Genomic DNA, 15,205 nt, shown 5'->3' with positions numbered 1-15,205 from the left:
CCTCCACCGGTCCCCATCCCATTCTCTCTTGACTTATCTTACCACCGGTTTATAGTATGATCTACACTGCTTGCGAACAGAAAGAAATTGGTGCAACTCTGAATTGTGGAACATGCTGGCATGATACAATTTGGGTTTCTAGACGTGTATTTGAAGGCTAAGAATCCCTTTTCTATTTCTACAATCCAGGTGTTAAGCTGCTTCTCTTCATTACATGTTGCATTGTTTTTCAAGACGCGCTGACCTGCCCTTGCATTGGTCTTAATTACCCCAGGGTAAATCCGTAGGGCCTATTGAAAGAAACTCAATTGTCAGGAAAAATGACGCATTAAATAAAGTTGGACTGCAATCCGTCAGTGAGAATGCTCAGTTCTCAGAGATGCATACATTGTCAATTTGGGAAAAAACACAGTTAGTCTCCATAGGACTGAAGGGTGAATAGAGAACATGCAGAGAAACAGGCAAGGCTTGCTCTCAGACGCACACAGAGTGAAGCAGCCGAGTCCTTGACACCTACTTTATCCTCAAGTCCTTGTCAATGCAGTTTTCATTACTTACACTAGGATTGACTACACCGTCAAGCTCCATTAACCTGCCTCTAAATCCTGACTGGTGGCAGGCATTGTTGAAAGCAACAGTATGCAATAAGAGTCTTCTTTTCTAATCCTCTTTGACTCCATGGACCCGGATGGAAGTGATCCTCGACCGAAGCATAAAGCATAAATGTATTGATTTTTTTGCCAGCTGAGACACTTTCCAAGAGTCTTCCTCATTGTGACAAGTCACGAATTTGACCATCATTGAGCTGTGTGAAGAGGCCCTGTGATCTCACCCTACAGGCTTTGAAAAGACAACTACGAGCATCAAAATTCTTTGAAATCCTTCTTTGGATGAAAGTCTTGTGTTAGTGACACAGAGGATGCAGCTAGCAGATGATAAATCTACTGTTCTGAAATGGGTATGAAAAAGGAACAGCTCACAGCTTTGAGTGCATATCTGCACTGCACATTCTGTGTAGTGCAGATTTAAGCACACCAGGGGGCATATTATTTACAAGGGCAATGCACCACCGGAGCGTAAATTTTTACGATGTTCTGTGTGCAATGCCGTGCTTCAAATTTACACAGTGGCACTAAAGCCACTTTGCGTGGCTTAATGCTGCCTTGTAAATATAGCCCTTCTCACTGCAGTTATCTGTGGCAAAGGGGCGTGCAATGGGTGTTGCTGTGGGTGTCCCCATGCAACACCCATTGCTTTTTGATACTGGCCTAGATTTACAATGATCTGTAAATCTGAGGCAGCGCCGAAAACTAACACCTTTCAAAAGGAGGCGTTAGAGTGGCGCAATGAGGAGAAATACTTTTATTTCTCCTCGTTTTTTGCTCTTTCTCTATGTGCTGCATCCTGCAGCACACATAGAAGGAGTAAATACAATTGATTGTTTTTGTGCAGGAAGGACTCCCCTACTGCGCAAACACAATCATCCTTGACACACAGCCACGCTTACACCATGGTGGAATGGTGCCAGCACTGGTGCTAGTTAAACATTTATAAACTATTACCATGTTATCCAAAGTGGCTAGGCATCGCCATCTACAAAGGGGAAACTGCAATGGGCAATTTCTCCATGACCAGGTCATATAACAGATAGTTTATAAGGGCCCTGTTTAGGGTTACATGGCCCCCCACCGGTGGGACACCTAGGGGAGACGTTAGGGGTCCTCAATATGCAACAATAGTTTAGATCCTCACTCCACAGTGCTCTTAGCACCAAAGTCTATTTGGGGAGGCACTTTACTACAATGAAGAAAGTGAAATGTGCATTTTCTCTACCCCCAGGGCATACAAAACATCTTTTATAATGCCCTCCTTATAATAACATTAGCATGAGCATTTGTTTGGGGTGGTGGCAGCACCTCGATATTCCGCTTGTGAAATCGAGCAGATTGCGAGGGTTCTCCTCTGCTCTTTCCTGCATCCCGCTGCATTACCGAGTCATTTTTTACTACATGCAATTGATTTTAATAATTGTGGTGTAATAATTCTGTGTCTTTTAAATACTTTTACAAACTATTGTGCTTCGAGATCTGGTCCCCCTGTGCCCCGTTCCACCGCGGCTTCCAGGTGCCGATTGTTGTGGAGGGCTAGGTCGGGCGCCATCTTGAGTGAGGCCCAGACCCTGCGGGACCCGAGTTAGCGGTCCAGCGGAGGGAGGGGCTTGGTCTACAAATAGTCATGCACTTTAAGACGCGCAGCGGCCACGCGCAGCGGGCGCACCGACTGCGCGCCGAAGGAGCGCCAAAGGAGGGCCCGTCTGTGCCCGTCTGTGTCCCGGACGTTCCCAGTGCCAGCCCCCCTGCCGGTGCTTCACTGATGCCCTATAGGACCACCGCCCGATACTCCCGTGAGTACCTCATGGCACTGAAAGTCAGGACCTGTATGTGCAATGCTATATGGGAGGTGGCAGACAGTGCATCTCGGGTTTGTCATGCGTGTAATTTTCGCTTCCAACCCACTCTAAATCATCCTGCTCGAAGTCCTGTTGATTCCTCACTCATTAGAGCAGGTTTGATTAATGCAAGGTCACTGGTCAAGCATGCAGCAGATATTTTTGAACTGTTGAGTGAGAATCAGCTTGACCTACTTTTTATTACTGAAACCTGGCTTAATGAGACTTGCGCCCCATCAGTCGAACTTGCTATTCCACGGGGTTACAAAATTTCTAGGAATGATCGTCCACTGGGTAGAGGAGGCGGTATTGCCGCTGTCTATAGGGAACAATGAGCCTTTTCCCATGACCCTCAAGATCAGCTCGCTGACGCCGAGGTGCTCCACTTTTCTTTAGCATTTAATTCTCATTTTTCCGTAGGCGGTACATTGGTTTACCGGCCTCCGGGTTACGCTGGAAACTTTGTGGGGGCACTGGAAGAGGTTATAATCCCACGGGCTCTAAGATACTCTAGATATCTCCTCTTGGGGGATTTTAACATCCATGTTGATAGTTTGGACTCTCCGGAGGCTGCCCGCTTAAACGAGGCTCTCTCCATGGCCCAGCTAAAACAATGGGTTGTGGCTCCCACTCACTCGGGTGGACATGTCCTTGATCTGGTATGCTCCAACTTCGACATTGACATGGCCTGCCCTGAGATAGTGACCTGGTCAGATTATAAACTGATTAGGTTTGCTTGGTCTCTGACTATTTCTGCTGAGAACAGTCCTCAAGTTGCTCACGCACAGAAGATTAATCTAGATATCCTGTCAGATTGTCTAGCCGCCTCCCGCCCACTACTTCCTTTAGAAATTGAGGCGGCAGTCAGTTCGTTTAACTCATGGGTGGAACATGAGACCGCTGCCTCTATTAATAAAGGCCGGGTTTGTAGACTACGTACCACCCCCTCCAAACCCTGGTTTTCTCATTCTCTTCGCGATCTCAAATCGGGTTGTAAGAAACTTGAACGGATCTGGAGACAAGCATATCTGCCTGAGGCAAAGAAGGATCTGCGGGTGGCGCAAAAAAAGTATTATGCGGCCATCAGATCTGCCAAAAGCTGCTATTATGCAGGGCGAATTAATAAAGCTAATACCAACAGTAAGGAAATTTTTACCATTGTAAAAAGCTTTGTTTCACCCTGTGCGGCTCAACCCCTGCTGCCCTCATCGGAGAAACGGTGTGAAGAGCTCTCTGTGTTTTTTGTTGAAAAAATTGCCAAAATTCAAGATGACTTGCTAATTGTTTGTAATGGCTTCCCCTCTCTCCTGGCGGCTCCCCCCCCTGCGATGCCAGAACCCACAGAGCAGTTCGCTAACTTTGCTCTGTCATCGAAACTGGACATCGTCGCTGTCCTTGCGGCCTTAAAATCAGGATCCCCGTCTGACCCCTGTCCTGCTAGAGTCCTTGCGGGACTAGTGGAAATAGTTGGAAACGAGGTTACTCAGATCATTAACCTTTCTTTTCTCACAGCAACCGTCCCGGCCTGCTGGAAGCAAGCAAAATTGCTTCCACTCCTGAAAAAAAACGGACTGGACCCTGCCGTCCCCTCCAATTTCCGGCCGATATCATTGCTGCCAGCTCTTGCCAAAATCTGCGAAAAGATTGCTTTTAATCAACTGGATAAGTTTGTTGAAACCACTCCGGCACTTCATCCAGCTCAATCTGGTTTCAGAGCGGCCTATAGCACCGAGACTGCCTTAGTTGAAATATCCGAGCCTATCCGGGAATGTTTGGACGGAGGTGGCAGAGCGGCTCTGATTTTATTAGACCTCTCTGCTGCCTTCGATACGGTACCCCACTCCCTTCTGCTTTCTAGACTAGCCGCTATTGGCATCACTGGTCCTGCATTTGACTGGTTGACATCATTTCTAGATAACAGGTCGCAACAAGTCTGGATGCCTCCCTTTGCTTCTTCCCCTAAGAAACTTACTACGGGAGTCCCACAGGGTTCCACTTTGAGCCCCCTGCTTTTTAACATTTATCTTACCCCTTTAATTTACCTTGCAGAACAGTTAGGGGCAAAAATTATGGCCTATGCCGACGATACCCAACTTTTGTTCACCTGGCCTAAGAATAATTTAGACACGTCGGCGGCCCAACTTTGCCTATCTTCTGTTTTCCGATGGTTAGCACTCGCCCAGCTAAAGTGTAACAAAAGTAAGTCTGAGATTTTGCTGTATGGCTCCTTTCCTGACAATTTTAGTGACCTCCTCTGGCCTGCTGACCTGCCCTGTCCTAAATCCATTGGCGGCCCCGCAAAAAATTTAGGAGTCTGGTTCGGAAATGACCTCAAATTCGAGGATCATTTAAAAAAACTTACGAGGGTCTGTTTCTCCACTTTGAAAACTCTACGTAGGTTTTTTCCCCTCCTCCCGAGAGAGGCCAAAGAGACTGTGATTCGCTCTCTGATACTCTCCAGGTTGGATTACGCGAATGGCCTGTTCTGTGGACTACCGGCCTATCTGATCCACCGTCTTCAGGTCATACAGAATGCCGCTGTGAGACTCCTGTTCAACATACCTAGGTGCTCCAGTGTTCGCCTTCTACTTCGTGACCTCCATTGGCTCCCAGTTGCTCATAGGATTATGTTTAAAATTCTTGTCCTTTCTTATCGTGCGGTTCATCAAATTGGCCCAGTTTACCTGAGGAAAAGGTTTTCCCTCTATGTCCCTAACCGCTCCCTCCGGTCGGCCAATTTGTGCCAAATGTCCGTGCCTAAATTTAAGTATTGCAGACTAGGCGGCCAATCCATCGCAGTCAGAGCCGCGAAAGCCTGGAATGTTCTCCCTCTTCACATTAAAACAGAGCCTACCATCATTGCTTTTAAGAAAGGACTGAAGACCCATCTTTTTAACAATACTCTGTAGGTCTCTTTCCTTTTTCTGTTATTCATTCCAGGAACTCCTTTGCTCTGCCTTCACTTTTCCGCGCCAGGATACTATTTTTTAGTAATAGAGCGCGCTACAAAAGCCTTTATAATAATAATAACATGACCCCCCACCCCTGGGGCACCTAGGGGAGACCCTGGGGGTACCTAAAATGCCACAGTATTATAGTTTATCACTTTGGAAGTGCCCATACCACCAAAGTTGTGTTTGCACACCATTTATATTTAAAAGCAGTGGTGCACCAGAGGGCTGCTTTTAAAATAGTCTCAGGCTGTCAGTAGTGCACACATGCAAGTGCAGAAGGGGCGGCTGCCCTCTTAACAGCCATGCCCTATTATATACTAGGTACTTATAGTTAGTTTTGATCCCCCTGCCCTATTATCTACTAGGGGCTTATAGAGCAGGCCCTGCCAATTGCAAGTGTACCCTAATATATAGTGAACTAGTATTTGTGTATTTTCACTGTGTTTCCAACATAGCACTGGCCCTGGGCCAGTCAGAGTCAGTTACCACCAGTACCAATCAGCAAAAAATGAGGGTGCACATGGAACACCGGCTGACTTTGCAACACATGATATATAGAGTTTTGCTTCGGTTATTGAGAAATATAATACACGTTTGTATATTGTGCTTGATACAGTTTCTAAACACTGCTCTAATGTGGTCACACAAACGCCATGCATTATCTCCCTCGTGTCCCTAGGATTTATAAGACATCTGTCTAGCACATACCAGAGCACATGCAGAAACAAGTTCATCTGCATCTTTTCTGCTAGGATCCCCTAGAACTTCACATCTTGATACAGATTTTCAGATGGGCCCTGTTTGACTAAAGTTCTTGACCTGCACTTTTAAACGTGAAGTTTATTTTTCCATAAAGACAACACCTTCTCTTCACTCTCTTCTCGCTCCCACCCTGAATACGTATTTCTAGCTCACTTTAACAGGAATACATTTGAAACATCTTGACAGTGGGAGACTACCTGCAAATGTCTTAGTAATGCCACAGACTTGCAATGTTTTGGATGCTCACCAACCCTTACTAATGGACCCACTACGAAATGCCACTAAGAAATGCCCTCAATCCCATCCCTATAATTTGATTCATCCAGACAGAATTTCTAAATCTATGACGCAGGAATTGGACTTTTCCTTCACAAATAGAGCTATTTGTGCACCTTAAGTACACAGGTGTCTTTTAAGTTTTTTGCTGTCTGCTTTCATGTGGCAAGAATTATTTCACTAAAATTTTGCGATTGACCATCCACAGCAATGTTCACATAATTATAGATTTGCCGAATTTGCCACATAATCCATCTGTCACATAATCTGCAGATTTTAATTAAAAAAACATGTTTCTAGCTCAAACAGTTAAAAGGTTATTCGTAAATGCACTGACATGTTGCTGAGAAGTGGAAGGCCCTATGCAAAGCTGGACTGGTCGCTTTTCTGTTGCTTAGTGCTATGTTTGAGTAATAAACTGGTACCAATAAGGTGCAACCAATGCCAAGCCAGTGTTACCAAGTTTGAAAATGAGAACATTATGAAGCAATACTATTACAAATGTTGCACATTTTGCAGCATAGTTTGCCTTATCTTGCCACATAATTTTCTCAAACCTGCCACATAATTCCACTGGTCCTAGTTATAGTGTTCAGAAAATCTCAGGGTGATAGAACACCTGAGAGAGGAAGAGAGAGAGAGAAAGAACAAAGACGATCAGAAGGATGAAAAGGCAATTTCCAGCCACAATTAAACATCCAGAATCCTTTCCTAACCCCTCCTGCACTGTCGGCTCCACAGCAGTCACCCTTGATTGTCTATCAGATCCCAATGTTCACTGCTATAAGATTTAAACTCATCTGGCCCCAGGTACTGCCCAGGTAATTTATTGGGAAAACAACCTGACCTACAAACAAACGTTCCTCGTTCTAGTGCCAGCTCGTGAGGGCAAATCATGTTTTAGTAGGGGGCAGCATTCTGCGGGCATCAAAATATTATGAGAACAAAGTAACCATTAATGTGAGCAATGATTCCTGTCGATGTACCTTCAGGGTCTAGGCTGCTCGCGCTACTGCAGGACATGACTGTGGAAATTATCTAATGTGTACATTTTTAAATGTTTTAATACACTGTGGAGCTAATCACAGTGTCCTACTGCTGCTACTGCCGTTTTTGCACATTGTTTTTATTTTCGTTGATTACTAACGTTTTTAAAATAATATTTGCACAAACGCCTCAACCTACTGCACTTACAGTGTTGTTTCATACCTGAATTGCGGTGCCCCCTGTTCCGCCGCGGCTTGTGCCGTTTGAGCGGAGGGGTCTACACCACCTTGGAAGCGTCACTATCCCCTGGAACCAGCAGGGTCAGCGCTCCAAGCCTCGATCCCAATTACGGTTCCCGCCCACTGGCCCTACTTAGTACAGGGCGCAGAGCGGACGCGCGCTGACAAGATTCCTGTCGATGTACCTTCAGGGTCTAGGCTGCTCGCGCTACTGCAGGACATGACTGTGGAAATTATCTAATGTGTACATTTTTAAATGTTTTAATACACTGTGGAGCTAATCACAGTGTCCTACTGCTGCTACTGCCGTTTTTGCACATTGTTTTTATTTTCGTTGATTACTAACGTTTTTAAAATAATATTTGCACAAACGCCTCAACCTACTGCACTTACAGTGTTGTTTCATACCTGAATTGCGGTGCCCCCTGTTCCGCCGCGGCTTGTGCCGTTTGAGCGGAGGGGTCTACACCACCTTGGAAGCGTCACTATCCCCTGGAACCAGCAGGGTCAGCGCTCCAAGCCTCGATCCCAATTACGGTTCCCGCCCACTGGCCCTACTTAGTACAGGGCGCAGAGCGGACGCGCGCAGCGGCGCGCCGGCGGCGCGCCGAAGGCAAGCCCGTCTGCGCCCGTCCGCTCCCGGCCGACCCCAGACGCCAGAAACCCTGCTCGTCATTCTGTCTCTAGACCCGCCTACACCTCTCATAGGTACAAGAAATGGGCATCATCAGGTATACGAATGCTGAACTACACAACCTTAACCCAGCTAAGCTTTTACTGTCCACATCACTGCCCCTTTGCTTGCAACTAAAACCTACTGCAAGTAACCAGCCTAAATCTCATACTATTAACTGTGTCCCTAAGACCCCACCTAATCTAGTCTGCCTCTACTGCAATGCCAGATCAGTGGCCAAACATGCTCTCCAAATCTGGGCACTCTTAGACTCTGTCAAACCAGATATACTGTTTGTCACAGAAACCTGGCTACACAAATCGTCCGCACCAGACATTGCACTAGCATTACCCCCGGCCTATTCGATACATAGACTCGACCGACAGGGTAACAAAAAGGGGGGGGGGGAGGCAATAATTTATAAATCAGCCATAAAAATATACATAAATGACTCATATCTTGAATACTGGGGTGAAATGCTCATTGCCACCGTCACTGTGAATAATAAAGAAACATGGAAGGTAGCTCTTATCTACAGACCCCCTGGATCAAAGACAAATTTTTCTGAGAAGCTAGTAGAAGCAATAGCGCCCTATGCTCTCTCCTCGGAGAATTTTCTCCTCTTGGGAGATGTAAATTACCATCTTGAACTCATCACCGACCCTGGCACAATAGACCTAATTGCCAGCCTGGAAGCCCTGCAGTTGTGTTTACTCCCTACAGGCCCAACTCATGTAGCTGGACACACTCTGGACCTAATATGCACTAACTCCCAAAAAATCGCGGTCACGCAGACTGACCTGGTCTTCTGGACGGACCATTCTATCATAGAATTCACTATCAAAGGATCTATGATCCCGACGACCCGCCCAGACAAGATGAAAAAAAGCAGACCGTGGAATAAAATCACCATGCCAGCCTTTGTTAAATCTTTTTCTCCTCCCTTAATTTCTCAATGCACTAATCCTAGTTCAGCTGCCATGGAACTTGAGTCAGCCATCACCACTGCGCTAGACGACATAGCACCCATGCGCACTTCTAAGCCTCCGAAAAATAATTCTCCCTGGTTTACAACAGAGCTTAAACTAATAAAACTTACCACTAGGATAGCAGAGCGAAAATGGAGACACACAAAGAGCGCCCTAGACAGGGCACTATATAAAGATGCTCATAGACAGTACATGAAAGATATTGCTGAGGCAAAAAAAGTCTATTTAGGCAATAGGATCACTCTAGCAGCAAACTCACAACGTGAACTGTTTAATATTGTTAAGGAGTTCACAACACCCCCAGGTATACAACAGGCGACCCCTGATTCTAAGAACTGGGTGGAATCCGTAGCCACCTATTTCCATGAGAAAATAAATGAAATCCACAAACAGTTCCCTCAACCTACAACAGAGGAAGAGAGTACCATCCCTCACATGATAAGGCAAAACCCCTTCGACAGCGACTGTACCATGCTAAAACAGTTCTTACCCTTGACCGAAAGAGACGTGAACCAAACTTTGCTGAAAATGAAATCTGGAGCTCCTGGAGACCCCGCTTCGCCGCAAGTTATATCCAAAATCTCCCCAGCTCTGATCCCCACCTTGACCAATATTTTTAATCAATCAATTCAGCACTGTGTTGTCCCCAACCATTGGAAGGAAGCAATAATTAGGCCCATTTTAAAAAAACCCACGGCTGACCCGGACCAACTTGTAAATTATAGGCCCATCTCCCTTTTACCACTCTTTGGGAAAGTCATGGAGACCCTGATCAACAAACAGCTTATAGCCCATCTGGAGTCCAATAAACTCCTTGACCCATCCCAATCCGGTTTCAGGGCATTCCATAGCACTGAAACGGCTTTGCTGGAGATCGTGGACAACATAAGACTGTCCTTGGATGCGAAAGAATCAGCCATCCTGGTTCTATTGGACCTATCTGCGGCCTTCGACACCATCTCGCATCGTGTCCTGTTAGGACGTCTTGCCGAGATTGGTGTCGAGGGCAACGCCCTCCAATGGATATCGAGTTACCTTGGAAATAGGCGATCAAGGGTCCAACTAGGCCCCCACACCTCTATCTGCTACAAAAATGACAAAGGCGTCCCGCAGGGATCTATTTTGAGCCCAACCCTGTTTAACGTTTATGTGTCCCCCTTGGCAAAGATCATCCGAGAAAATGGCTTTGGGACCATATCGTACGCCGACGACACTCAAATTCTCGTCACTATTAACCATAACTCTGACGACGTAAAAATTAGGTTTAAAAACTGTCTGATTGAGATACAAGAGTGGATGACTAGAAACTACCTCATGATGAACGCCGGGAAGACCGAAATCATGCTTTTCGGCAAAGCTGACCGTATCTGGTCATCAGATTGGTGGCCAGACTCTCTTGGTCCCTGCCCCGTCCCCAAGCCATACGTCAGAAACCTGGGAGTAATCCTGGACAACAAGCTCACCATGTCCGAACATATAAAAAAAACAGTGGGAAGCAGTTACGGCCAGATGCGAATCCTGAGGAAAATCTTTAAATGGATCCCACTCTCAGCACGCATGCCCCTAGTCCAAGGACTCATTGTTAACAGGATGGACTATGGGAATGCCCTATTCTCGGCCATCAACCGAACACTACTGAACCAACTACAGGTTCTCCAAAACACAGCGGCTAGGATGGTATTAGGCTTACCCCCTCGCACCCCCTCAGCAGACTGCCTAAGATCACTCCATTGGCTTCCTGTGCAAAAACGCATACAGTTTAAGCTCTGCTGCCTAGTACATAAGGCAGTAAATGGACTTGGTCCTGCTTACCTTGAACAGAAACTCAAAACTTATGCCCCAGGCAGGACTTTACGCTCCTCCGGTAAAGCCTTTCTCTCCGTTCCTAAAGTCCGTACAGTGAGAAACGGAGACAGAGCTTTCAGCAAAACCGCTCCAGAAGCATGGAACTCCCTCCCCATCTCACTGAGAACAGAGCCAGTTCATTCCAAATTTCGAAAACAATTAAAAACCTGGCTCTTCTAATCTAGTCCTCTAGTGCTCCGAGCCCCGATCCCCTGAATCTGTTTCGAGTTGAGGATTCTTGTCAGTTGCCAGCGCTCTGAGACCTTCGGGTGATTTATGCGCTATACAAATGAAATAAAATGGAAATGGAAAATGGAATGTGTGAAGCTTCTAATACGCCATTAGGCTTGAGAGATGTTTTCAGGTAGATACAGTCCACCCTGAAAGGAGAATGATTATTTTGAATAAACATGAGAATGACGTCTCATTGTGATGGACTGTAGCTACAAAGTAACTATCAGACACAATGCAGGTATCCATACAAAATCAGTGCAATCAAGGAAAGTGATTAACTGCTCATATCCGGGTTATGGTTAAGAAATATTTATTGCACAATTTCAAAGAAATACAGTATTAAAAAATATATACATAATAACACAAAGGTCTTGAACTGGCCCAGCACCTTACAGAAGTCTAAAAAAAATATGTCATTGTCCTCCAAAAATTAAAAACAATACGCTTGTATGTTATGGGGACATAATATTTAACGCTGTAACAGGTCGGCTTTGGAGTAACCCTTTAAAATAGAGTAAAGCCACTGTGCAACCATGGATATTAACTAAGCAACCCTACTGATCACATGCCTTGTGCAAACACTAAAACTATTCAAAGAACCATTTATACTCTTTTTACTCATCATTTACTATAAATTGATTGGATGTACTTATTTCTCAAGTCATGTACGTTAATATATAATCGACAGTCTCCTGGCCCAATCAACAAAGAAGGCAAAAAGAACAATGAGTTTAAAAGGTTTTCCAAGAACCCTAAAATTGTACAAGCGGTAGGTATAACATTTTGAACCGGAGATCACTCATTGTAACACTAGCAGTAAAACTGGAGTCAATATATTCTTAATTTTTCTGTTTTATAATCTCATACAATAACATTAGTGCCTTTCAAGCATAAATTTGCTCTTGGAACATAGGTTTTCCCAATAGTTAAGATTACAGAAAGATTTCAGAAGTGTGTTGCCAAGGAGACATATAAAGGGGGGTATTAATTTTAACGCCAGTACGTGTTTTACGCAGAGAAATCAGGTCTGCTGTAGGCATTAAGAAGGTTCAATAGAGATTTTTCTACTGATAGAGATTCAAAGATTTTCAAATGCAGTGTATTGTCTGTACGTTCAAAAGCCTATTAAATTTACTCTACAGGCCTAAGAGACCCAACCAGTATCATTTGGACTATTATGGCCCACAGCTCAACCACCATAATGAATCAAAAGCATTTGTAGGCCTTACGTTACACTTAAGCATTGCTATTTTAAATCACAACCATATGCCACCCAAAGCATGCTGAAGGAAAAGGTTGCACCGAAGTATGCAAAATACGACACACCGCTTATTTTGGATTTATTAATACACCAAGAGTGCCTCAGTGTTTAATTTGAGAATACCATTATTTTGGTTTCACAACACTACTTGCAACATAATAAGTAACATGGTTGAAATCATCTAAACTTACCAGTAACAGTTATGGTCCAATAGGATTGAATGTTTTCAGAACTAAATCATCAGCATTAAGCAGACTTGTTATTTTCCCGCCTCCTAATTTAGGGACAATCACTTGCTGGCAGTAAAAAAAAGAAAAACAGTAGATCGGACATGTATTGTGAGAGGGGACCCTGCTTCAGACCATATTTTAATAATACTTTAGGTCAACAACCAAATCCCATGATTTAACTCTGTTGAGTGATGTGGTCATCTGAATAGCCAGGTGTTGAGGTCCTTCCTGAACTGGAGCAGTGTAGGGATTTGCCAGAGATGGAGGGGGAAGTTGTTCCAGGCTGAATACGATTGAGGAGTGGTTGGAGAGGATTAGGGAGAGGATTGAACGTTGAGGGACCCCTTGGTGAACACAATTGATCTTGAGAACGAGTTGCCTTTTTTCACAATTTGGGAGCGGTTGATCAATATAATACAGAACAAACAAAGGTCTTTTTTTCACACCACCTCTATTAGGGTGCTGACTTGATCGTTTAAAGTGGTGAGGAGTTTTGCTTGCTGTGATGTGATTTGTAACAAACATATGAACTGGGTGAGTGAGCCAGGCATCTTCTAGAGAGGCTAAAGGAAGTTCCCGCTCAACCCTGAGAGCATTTTGAAAACAAATCGGTCATATAGTGCAATTCAAAGCACAATGTTAACATAGAGTTGCTAAAAAGCCATAGTCTCTGAGAGGAAACTCCTTAAATATCCAAGTCCTTACATGATGTAACAGAAGTTGAACCAATTATTTTTTCAAAATGTGCTCTAGGTGCCCTTATATGTCAAAAACTACCTCCACTGTGCCAAGGCTAACATTTTGTAATGGTTTCAAGTTTCAAGTTTCAGGTTTGTTTTAATTATGCAATGTCACTAAAAAACATTGCACAGTTATGTGCTGTCAGTAAAAAAGTTAATACACGATAAAAGTGCTGTGCAGTGCTTACATACAAATGTGAATAAAGGCTAATAAAATCACTCAATGAGTGCCATTAAAATGTAACAATAAAAACAAGCAAGAGTCCCAAGCATGACCTGCAGTACTGTTTAGCTTGCATGATAATGCTTAGTGTGGCTTGCGATGTGCATCTTTTGTATTAGACAGTAGTGCCAAGCAGCCACAGCACGAGATGTGGAGAGTGTGTACATATCAGGAGAAGACTCCTGATAGCTAAGCGGCAGGACGGAGTTTCCCTTCTTGGCGGGCTTTTTTTTAGAGTTGTAAAAGTTGAGTTGTAGTTAGAAGCGCACGGTTGGAGTGTCGGGTTCTTCATTGTCCGCTTAATGCTAGAGTGGTTTGTATGCACCTATAATGTTGAATCGAATTTTTTTATTTTTTATTTTTTTGTTCCACCAGTGTAAGGAATTTGATCACGTTGCAGTTCAGTTGTGTGGACCCTGTGTCGAAACATGCCAGCACCGCTTGCCGCCTGGTGCTGATACCTAACTGTTCAGCTGGAACTTTTGCTCCTGTATCCTCTCTTGCTCCAGCGCAGTGCATGTGCAAATTAAGTGCAAAATGTCTCCTGGTCCAGTGTCGCACATACTGCAAGTGTTCGGTGAGCCTGCCCTCTGCCATGGTGGGAGGTGTTTGTCGCACAGTAGGATGCCAAGTCGATGCTTTAAAAACTTTGTTTTCAGAATTTTAGGGTAGCCCTGATTGAAGTATTTTTGTGGTGCAGATGTTTTGCCAGAATTTAGGGTCATCCAGGTATGAGATCTGGCTGAGAACATAGCCTTGTCTTCCAGCAGTGAGAGTTGTTTTACTGACTTTCAGACCAATTTTTTGAAGGATGTGTGTTGTAACTGAGTGTTACAGAGGCTAGTGAGCCTCGTGATTTCAAGAGATTCTTGTAGGTAGCCCTTGCTCAGAGAAGTATCCCTATGCTGTTGTTTTTGCCATAGCAGGTTAAGGTATTTGAGGGAGAGAGTCTTATCTTCTTCCAGCAAATGATGTAGGCACCGTGTCTGGCCAGCGACTTTTTCACTAAGCCGAACTCCAGCCTTATCTTAGCTGGTTAAGTGTATTTTGGGAGGCTGAACATGGTTCTGTACACCATTATCAGGGAGCTGTCCAGTTGCTTCGCGTTTCTCCTCTGCAGTGCTTCGCTGCCATAGGTTAGCGTGGGGAGTAGCTTGGCCTGTGCTACCTTCAGCAGGGGGCATAGTTAGGGCCTCATCAGCGTTGAAGACTGATTTTTCAGTGTTATTACTACGACCAGGCCTCTCCTTCTGATTTCTTCTTTCTGGTGCGTAAAGGAAGCTTCATTATCAATAATGACTAGATATTTGCAGTCTGTGGTGGGTTCAATAGGAACACCTCCC

Source organism: Lissotriton helveticus, chromosome 4_1 (genome assembly GCF_964261635.1).
Source record: "Lissotriton helveticus chromosome 4_1, aLisHel1.1, whole genome shotgun sequence".
In the NCBI taxonomy this organism is placed as follows: domain Eukaryota; kingdom Metazoa; phylum Chordata; class Amphibia; order Caudata; family Salamandridae; genus Lissotriton; species Lissotriton helveticus.
This window is presented reverse-complemented; position numbering follows the sequence as displayed.